This window comes from Echinops telfairi, unplaced genomic scaffold (genome assembly GCF_000313985.2).
Source record: "Echinops telfairi isolate 266 unplaced genomic scaffold, ASM31398v2 ScPeMD7_3533;HRSCAF=4204_0, whole genome shotgun sequence".
Classification (NCBI taxonomy): domain Eukaryota; kingdom Metazoa; phylum Chordata; class Mammalia; order Afrosoricida; family Tenrecidae; genus Echinops; species Echinops telfairi.
In genome coordinates, this window is record NW_022107431.1 from 2,066,783 (window position 1) to 2,077,101 (window position 10,319).

Below are 10,319 nucleotides of genomic sequence, written 5' to 3' on the forward strand. Positions count from 1 at the left end.
TTCCATGATGATTGGTCACAGGGAATGAATGGGCCCAGGCCCCATGTCTAAGGGGGGGCCAGGGCCAAGGGGTGGCTCCAAGAACTGAGTGGGAGACTGCAGTTCACAGCCCCCAGATGGGGCCTTTTTTGAGTCCTTGTGCCCAATAGCTTCACTGCAGGGGGGGGAAGGCCCAGGAGGTCCAGCCGACAGAGTGGGCTGTGCAGACCTGCAGGGCCCGGTGGGCAGACAGGGCTGTGATTTGCGATGTGCGATGGGGCAGTCATGGCATCTGTCTCTGTCCGACCCCTCAAGGGTCTTCAGAGGGGACGTGGGTGTGAAAACGATACTCCTGGGAAGAAAACAGCATCATGTAACGTGGAAGCCAACATCACCAGGGAATTGACTCAGATACAAGGGCACCCACGTGTGCCGGTAGGACTGTGCTCCTCTGGGTTTCCAACGGCTGCTTTTTTGATGAGAGCACCATAAAACTTGCTTGTAAGACGTTGAACTTCCTTGCAAGACATTGAACTACCTTACAAGACATTGAACTACCTTACAAGACATCGAACTACCTTGCAAGACTTGAGGCACATCAAAGAAGCAAGCACAAGAAACTCCACTTTAAAGAAAAAATAAAATGTAATATTGGGACCCAGGCCAACACTTACATCAAAGAAGCCACCACAAAAATGTGAGACCCCTGATAAGACTGAGCTGAGACCTGACGGACACCCAAAAACTAGCCGAGTCACCTAAAGTGTGGAAAAACCCCGATAAGACTTGACTGGGACAGTGAGGACATCAAAGAGCCAGCCAAGCTGTCCATTTAAACCCGGGTAGAGACCCTGACCTTTAGAGAGCTGGGAACCAAGGAGACATCAACTCCTGCTCTCTCCAACGCTACCTGGGGTGAGTACACCGATGAGGCAATGCTGGTTGGGACTATGGTGCTATTACAAAATGTGTGAGAAGTGTTATTACTATGCCTTTATGCTCATAGTTGTTACTCTGCCCTTATGCTTATAGTTGTTTGCCCGTAGTAGTTTGGGTACTATTTTAGATTGTTTGATGTGTGTTTGCAGTGAACAAAACGAGCATTCGAAAATGTCTAAGAGGGTTGAGTAATTATTGATCACGCCGCTCATGACATTTTTCACACGTAGATCTCCTGCTCCACTGGGTTTCCAACAGCTGCTTTTTCACACGTAGATCTGGTCTGTCTGTCTGTCTTTCCTTAACAGTTTTATTAGCACTTCATCTACCTGTCATACCATTCAATAATTCAATCATGCCCTGTCATCCCTTCCAAGGAGTTCCTTGCAGGATCAAGCCTACAGTCTCAGCCCAGGAAACTTGGGTTAACCGTTATCTCCACCCAGAGACTCCAGAGTAGAAGTAGGGTGTGTAGTCCAATCGATCTGGCTCACCATGACCCTGTAGGACACAGGAGCAGCCTCCCACAGGGGCCTCGAGGGGAGCCTTAAGGCGCCCAACAGGTAGAACCAGCAGGCCAGGTCTGAGACAGCTTCTCAGAGCCAAGCTTCTCTCTGCATCTTGCCCATCGCCCGTGAGCTCCTGGGAAGGAGGACCCCACCTCATCCTTGCATCTGTAGTTCTTGGTGCTGGAATTGCCAGGAGGCGGGGCTGCCTCCGTCGTGGGATATCGTGGAACCCCTGCCTCCTGTGCAGGGGCTGCTGGTCCGTCCAGTCCGTTCTGACCCGACGCCCTGGTGTGCAGCAGGAAGAGGCGCTGCCGGCCCCGCCCCGCCCTCACAGCTGCTAGAGCTGTGCCCATCAATCCCACATCCCACACACATTGCCGCATTGCAGCCCACTGCGGTAGCCACGGCACGAATTCATTCCTCAGGGGCCTTCCTCTTTCTCAGTGACCCTCCACTTTACCGACACGAGACCCTTCTCCAGGGACTGGCCTCTCCTGCTCTCCACCTACTCATGGCTAAGGAGCACGCTGGACCTCCCCAGGGGCAGGTGTGCTCATTCTTCTGGAAATCCACGGGGCATTCAAGATTCTTCGCCAACGTCCTCCTTCAGCTGCATCGAATCTCGGTCTTCCTTATTCACTGTCCAGCCTCTCCCTGCCTCAGAGGGCAGTGGACGCATCACAGCCGGGGGCGGCTGCTCCCACGTTAGCTCCCAAACTGACCTCTTTGCTTTCCTAGACTCGAACGAGGCTGTGGTGGTCACATCATCTGTTGTCAACTCGAGACAATAAGAGTGAAGGGGTGGAGTCTAGCTTGCCAAACAGGTCGCAGCTTGATGACCTCATTTGGAGGTGGGACACATGCTCACTCCCTGCAAGAAGTTCCTGTTGACAAGCCACATGGAGACACCCTGATGGAGCCAGAGCCCTGGAGCTGGAGGAGCCACCTGGAGACCACGCCAACACTGAGATACTTCACTGCCACTGGATCCACAAGACTTTCCACCCACTGGCCTGTGACCTTCCTGCATTCGGCATCATTGTGTGTGTTGAGTGAGTCTGAAGAGGACTTTATGGACTAACTTTGGACATATGTGCTAATATTGGAGACTTGTTCTGAACTGGGCTGGGGTGTTTCTCAATATACAGTCGCTATTTAATGGAGAGCTCTTTCCTATACGTATATACGTCTCCCTGGATTTGTTTCTCTAGTCTACGTGGACTAGCACAGGGTTTTTTGCTGCAGAGAAACCCCACATACCGCATCGCTTGATTTCTCGACCACTGTTTCCACGGGCATAGAATGTGAACCCAAACTTCATGAAATCCGGGTGGCTTTGATCTCTCTGTGTGCATCCTGATGTTCACACTAGGCTGTGATGAGCTTGTCTGCAAATGTTGGTAAGAATCTTCCACATCTTCATCTTGGTGCACCCAAGTGAAGAAGTCGCACGAACTCACCTTCCTCATGGGCATGTGGATCTTCCCCTATCACAGACGATGAAGTAATTCGGGAGGCAGCATGCAATGTTCCTAACAAGAGTTGCGACACCATTCCACTTCAATGTGCCACTCCCACCGTAGGTGTTACAGGTGTGGCTGACCGTACGCTGAGTCAAAGGTATCAATGGCAGTCTCTTTCAGCTGGCCCTCACTGAGTAGCCGTGGTGTCGTCGTGGGCTGGCTCACGTTGGTCTGCTAACAGCACTCACGTCAGCCATGAAAACCCACCAGGCCGCTCTGCAGGAGAAAGAGGAAGCCCTCTGCTCCTGCAAAGAAGATGTGCAGCCCTGGAAACCACCCGCGGGTGTTCCCCACCATCCCAGAGGCGCTCCAGAGGTGAGATCGAGCAGGGTCAGTGGAGTTGGCACTGTTGTGTTTGGGTTGATGCACAAGATTGCCATCTTTATGCATCCCAGTGCATTGTTGATGGCCTCAAAGTTCACTAGAGCTTTACTTCACGCGTTCCACATTCTGATGCTCGTGGGTGCTTGCAGCTGTTTCTTTTCATTTGGAGCCACGTCAATGAACAAAGGCCCCAAGGCTTTGCGCTGACCACGTCATCACGACCCCATCAGACCATGACATCATCGCAACCACGTCATCAGACCACGTCATCACAACGATGTCATCCCAACAACACCATCAGGCATGCCATCACAACCACGTCAACAGACCACGTCATCACAGCCACGTCATCACAGCCACGTCATCACAGCCACGTCATCATAGCCACGTCATCAGGGGCGACTGCTTGGAAGGCAGCTCTTTCCCAGCAGGATGTGCCTACCAGCTCCAGGACTCCTCTTCTGGCTCCCTCCGAAGACATGGCTCTCCTGTTCCTGAGGTCCCCGGTATAGCTGCTCTTTGGGCCACCGACAGGATGGAGGCAGCCTGGTGGTGCAGTGGGTCACGAGTTGGACTGCTAGCCGCAGGGTCAGCAGTTCAGAACCACCAGCCACTCCTCACAGAGACGGCTCCCGTAGAGTTACAATGTCAGAAGCTCACAGGAGCAGTTCTACCCTGTCTTATAAGGTCGCCGGGAGTCCGTACTGACTCGACGGCAGTGGGTCTGAGTTTTGGGGGTCCACGGGGGATATCATATTATTAACTGACCAATCAGGCTAAGAAAAACCCTGGGTATCAGGGCTACTGATGGTCTAAGTGCCCTGTGTGGCTTCCCCCTGGAAAAGCATGGGCTCCACTTTTAGGGTCCAGGCCACTGTCTGGGTTCCAATCTGGGGTGCAGATCAGCTAGTTAACCAATGTGGGGTGTAAAGAACATTCCGGAGACATCTCTGTGGCAGGTTCTTTAGGTCTGCGCCCCCAGGAGGCCCCGGACAGCACATGTGGATAAGCGCTCACCTCCCTCCAGGCTGGCTGCTTGGGAAGGAAGAGTTGGAGTTCTGCTTCTGAAAGGGCAGGGCGGCGGGAGTGGGGGGCTCTGGGAGTTGACTCGACAGCATGGGACAGCCCCCACCACAGGCATCCTCTTCACACAAAGGGCAAAGGGTCCCCTACCTTGTGCCCGCTCGACATGCAGTTTACAGCCACGTCTCTGCAGTGACCCTCCTGGAGAGTCAGACCACAGGCTCAGAACTCTCACACCGCATTGTGAGTCATAATCCTCCCCTAGTCCTCATAAGCCGGGGTTTTCTCCTTAGTGGAACCAGAGCCAGGCCCTGCCATCTCCTCTGCCCCTTCTCTGCTTCCTGGCTCTTCCTACTGAGGGCCAAGATGTACCCCAGGTCTGAGCCCAGTGACCAGGTACAAGGTACCTGCCTCAAGGCCCAGAGCAGCTGAGAGTCTGGGACGGGGAACCACGCACCCTCTGCCTGATCCGGTGCCCAGAGGACAGCAGCAGGCAGATGGGGTCCCGCTCTGGGGGGGCTGTGTGGAGTGTGAAATAGGACATGGGACACCTTGTGAATGTGTCCTCTCCCCAGCTGCTCTTGCTGCCTCTGCTGGCCAAGGTTCCCGGAGGAGCTGTCCTGGAGGAGATGGAGGTGGGGCGTAAGGAGGTCAGGCGGCCCTGTGGACTACTGGGATGGGGCAAGGGGACGCGAGGACTTGGTCTGCCAGGATGGGAGGTCTGGGCAGGGCTCTCCTGGTGCTAGGCTGCCAGCAGCTTGGGGTGCTGTGCTCCCCTCTGTTTCTGTTTATGCACCGCCCAGGCCCGGAGTGCTTCCAAGAAGCAAAGTGGGTTGCCATCGAGTGGACCCCAAACCTTGCACCCCATGTGTGTCTGGCACAGCGTTCCGTGGCTGGTGTTTCAGAAAGAGATCTCCAGCCTTTCTGATGGACTTGACCTTCCAACCTGGGGTCGGCAGATAACGGCTTAACTGTTTGCACCATGCAGGGACACCGCTGGTGGGTTTCAACCACAGACCTGGCATTCGCCCAGCGCTCAACCCACAGTGCCGCCAGGGCTCCTTGTACCGAGTGTGTTCTCCTTTAAAAGACCGTGTGCATTGTATGGGGAGGTGGGGGGGTGTCCTTCTTTAGCCAAAGGACGGGAACTCCGTGCCCAGGCATCAGACGCGAAGGGAGAGCAGTGCCATCCGCAGACCGCTCACCCCGCCTGCCCTGCCCCAGTTCTCCGTCCACGCGCTTCTGCAGCCGTTGTCGGGTGACCTCCAGGAACATTGACCTGCGTGTTATGTGAACGATGCTGTTCTTTAATGTGACCTTCTCTCGGGTCCTCTTTCTTTGGAACGGGCACAAATACGCATCTCTTCCAGTTCAGTTGGCAGGTAGTCGTCTCCCGAATTTCCTGGCACAGGTGAGTGAGCGCTTCCAGTGCTCCACCAGCTTGTTGAGACATTTCCACTGGTAGTCCATCGATTCCTGGAGCCCTGGTCTTGGCGAATGCTTTCTTGAGCGTCTTCCTTCAGCACCTTTGGTTCTTGCTCATGTGCTCCCTCCTGAAATGGTGAGGTGTCAACTAGTTCTTTTTGACACAGTGACTCTGTGTGTTCCTGCCATCTTCTTTGGATGCTTCCTGCTTCATTCAATAGAATGCATCATTGCCCATAGAATCTTTCAATATTGCAACTCAAGGCTTGAATATATTGTATACTATGTATACAAGATATACTATGTGTTTTGTACATAGTATATATTACATAGGACCCTTAGTAGTTACTCATTCAACTGTGTTCCATGAGGTTGGCAGTTCAAAACCACAAAACACCTCTTGGGAGGAAGATGAGGCTGTGTATTCCCATAAAGAGTTACAGTGAGTCAGCATAGACTCAATGGCAGTGAGTTTGGCTTGGGTTTTGTGTTGTTGTTGTTGTTGTTAGGTGCCATCAAGTTGGTTCTGACCCATAGTGACCTTGTGTACAACAGAAGGAAGCCTTGCCCAGTCCTGCGCCAACCTCACTAGTCTTACTGTGCCTGAGCCCGTGCCAATCCATCTTGTCTTCCTCTTTTTTGCTGCCCCTCTACTTTGCCAAACATGATGTCCTTCTCCAGGACTGGTCTCTCCTGACAGTACGTCCAAAGTATGTAAGATGAAATCTCACCATCCTTGCCTCTCAGGAGCACTCTGGCCAGACTTCTTCCAGGACAGATTAATGTGTCCTTTTAGCCGCCCACGGTGCCTTCAAGATCCTTGTCCAGCACCACCATTCAAATGCAAGGGTTCCTCTCATACATACTGGATACTACGAATCCTTGGACAGCATAACAGACATGCACACGACAGAGTGCACTATATACAGTCCAGCTCCATGCCCTCCTTCGGTATTCTCACCTGCTTTGGGCTTGTGATCGGAAGGGGAGGGACTGCTAGCCCCTGGAGATGGGCATCATGCTTGGTGAGCAGCGGGGCAGTGACAAAGAGACAAGTGACAAAGTGACAAAGAGAGATGGTTGGCACAGGGAGATGGTTGGCACATCCTCAGGGAGATGGTTGGCACAGAGCCTGCAGCAGTGGGCTCAGAGGGTACCCTGACTGAGAGGAGGGTGCAAGGCCAGGCCAGGCTTCCTGCTGTTGCCCTTGGGCCGTGGGGGCTCTGCGCTGACTGAGGCTGCCCGGCAATGCATGCATGAGGTCACACGCACCCCATGCACCTACCAGGAAAGGGACGCGTGCTCCTTTCATCCTAAAACGAAGCATTGGATTTGAATAGACGTCTACACAAAGCACTCTCGCTCCATCACACCCAGGAGTCAGCAGCCTCTCTTTCCGCAGTGGTCAGCAAAGCTCTCCCAGGGGTCTGAGTGGTTTCCAGAACAAGTTCTGATGGAGTGACCTGCATAAGCCACAAATGGGCTTTGCTGCCTCCAGAAGCAGAGCAACTGCTGTCCAGCGATGTCCCGGGGGTGATGGGGAAGCAAAGCAGCAAAAGCCGTCTCAGGGTCCCCAAATTGATAGGGAACTGCCAGAGGTTCAGGCCAGGTTCTGAAGAGATCATGGAACAAGGGAAATTCATTGCCGATGTCAGATGGACCCAGGGTGAAAGCAGAGAATACCAGAAAGATGTTTACACGTGGTTTATTGACTATGCCAAGACATTAGACTGTGTGGATCATAGCAAACGGTGGATCACTTTGAGAATTCCAGAACACATCACTGTGTTCATGTGGAACTTGTACGTGGATCCAGAAGCAGTTGTATGGACAGAACAAGGGCTTACTGCATAGTTACAATCAGGAAAGGTGTGTGTCAGGGTTGTATCCTCTCGCCGTATTTATTCAATCTGTGTGCTGAGCAAACAATCAGAGAAGCTGGATTTTATGAAGAAGAATGCGGCATCAGGATTGGAGGAAGGCTTATTAACAACCCACGATATGCAGATGACACAACCTTGCTTGCTGAAAGTGGGGAGGACTTGAAGCGCTTGCTAATGAAGATCAAGGAGGGCAGTCGTCAGTGTGGATTGCAGTTCAGTGTAAAGAAGACCCAAATCCTCACGACTGGACCAGTGGAAACATCACGGTGAATGGAGGAAAGTTTGAAGTTGTCCAGGGTTTTGTCCTGCTTGGACCCACAATCGGGGCTCCTGGAAGCAGCAGTTGAGAGATCAAGAGACAAGTGAGGTAATTCTGCAGCACAAACCTCTTCAGAATATCGACAAACAAGGGTGTACGTCTGAGGACTAAGGAGGTTCAGCCCAAGCCATGGTGCTTTCCACAGCCTCATACGCATCGAATATAGAAGGATAAAGAAGAACGGATGCATTTGAATTGTGCTGGGGAAGAATATTGAAAGTACCCTAAAAGGACAAACAGATCTGTCTTGGAAGAAGTACGGCCAAAGTGCTCCTTAGAGGCAAGGATGAGGAGACTGGGTCTTACATACTTTGGACATATTGTCAGGAGAGACCAGTCCCTGGAGAAGGACATCGTGTTTGGTCAAGTGGAGGGGCGGCAGAGGAGAGGAAGGCTCTCAAGGACATGGCCGGACACAGCGGCTGCATCGATGGGCTCTGGCTCTGGCATGGGCCGACGGTGAGGATGGCGCAGGACCAGGCCGGGCTTCATTGTGTTGTGCAGTTGGTGGGGACCAACGTCATGGACCCCAATGACCACCACAACCATGTGGCCCCATCCCTCCCCCATAAAAAACAGGTTCTTCAGGGATCACAGGAAACTGATCTCTATCTACAGTTAATGACAAAAAGCTATAGCTACATTTCTCTAGTCTGTCAGATCACCACCCCCTGAAGCCCCCTGCCTCCCTACTGAATGGGGCATGCTGCCTGCCTGGCTACTTCTCTGCACGGCCTTGCTAGTCACCACCCTGACCCATGAAGCTTCCAGGGGCATTTTGCTGCCAGGGAGAGGATTGCCCCATTTCGGATTTCCAACAAACTACAGCTGAAGGTATGTTCCACATCCAGAACTTGGAGTGGCAGCAGGATACGTCTCCCACCTCCCCATGAAGCGACCTAACATCACCGGGGCTCTGTCCATCCTGAAGCCACATAGCTCCCTGGGACGGTGTCAAAGGCCATGCCAGCTTCCTGGCCACTTCTCTGGGCATCGCCACAGACGAGTGTGTTGTTGTGGTCCCGGGGACTCCCACACACCAGAAAAGAAACACAGCCCAGTGCCCGTGGCAGGTGCGTGTCCGACGCTCGTGATCCGGAGGGTTTCCGTGGCTGGTTTTCAGAGGTACATCGCCGGGCCTTTTTTCCTCATCTGTGTATGTCTGGACGCGTTCAGCACAGCAGCGGCCCAGCCTCCGCTGACCAGCGGGTGGTGGCCAAGGATGAGAGGGACACTGCCCGGGGATCCCCCAAGGAAGGCGGGGACTCTGCCACTGAGCCCCACTGCCCCCATTGTCCAGAGAACGGCCCTCCCTCACAGGACTGTGGGCTGCTCGGACGTGCCTTGTAAACTGTGGAACTGGTGTTTCCAGTTTCTGCTGAGACAGCCTGTGTAGGTGGGCCCAGAGGGCTGGGCAGGTGTGTCACCCGTTGGGCATAGCCCTGTAGACCTTGCCGCGAGCTGGGTGTGGGCTGAGGGAGGGGGCGGCGTCTCGGCAGTGGTACTCGGCCGCCCTGCATCCTTCTTGGCAGCACTGGTTTCGGCGGTGGCCCGTCCCAGCCCCCACCTGCGCACACGTGCTTCCTCCAAGCGGCTGCTGCTTGTGAGTCAGCAGAGGGGTCCTTTCTCGCCCTGCTGGGGTGTGCATGTGTGTGACCTCAGTCACCTAGGGCATGGGATAACAGAAAACAATTTTCTGTCTGGTGGATCCTGGCTCATGGCACCCCAGGTGAGCAGAGTGGAGCTGTCTTCCAAAGACTCCCCCACGCTGCCCCTGTCTTGGGGTGCTCTGGGCTGGGTTTGAGCCCCTGAGCTTGGGTTTAGCAGCTGAAAGCTTAAGCCCCTATGCCACTGGGGGGCTTCTCTTGCCTGGGAAGGTTGTGGGGTGTGTGGGTGCATCTCAGGGGGTCGGTTGGTGCGTACATGTGTGTGTCCCTGCAGGTGCATGCCTGCATGCTCGCCGGCCCGGTCAGAACCAGGGATCTCGCTGTTCCCACTGCATACACATACCGGGCTGTGGGTGGATGTTGATGGGGCTTCAGATGTCAGGCCTCCCAGACAGGGGGCGGGGAGCAGGGGGCAGAACTGAAGCCCCAGGGTTTCTGGCACTCCCTGGTAGAGTGAGGGGCACCTGGGCCTCATCAACCATCCCCGGACAGGTGTCCGCCGTTCTCAGAAAGCCCAAGACTGAGAAGGCAGGAGCTCACAGTTGTCCCAAATGGAAGCACGTGCCAGGGTTCCTGGGGGTGGGCGAGGTGCAGGGCCTCTGGCACTGGACATTGCCCAAGATGGAGGATGGGAGGGTCCCCAGAAGGCCCAGACTGTGGGTCCCCTCAGCATTCCCCAGTGAAGGGTCTGCCTCTGAGGAGAAAAGGTGAGCGAGAGGTCTCAGTCA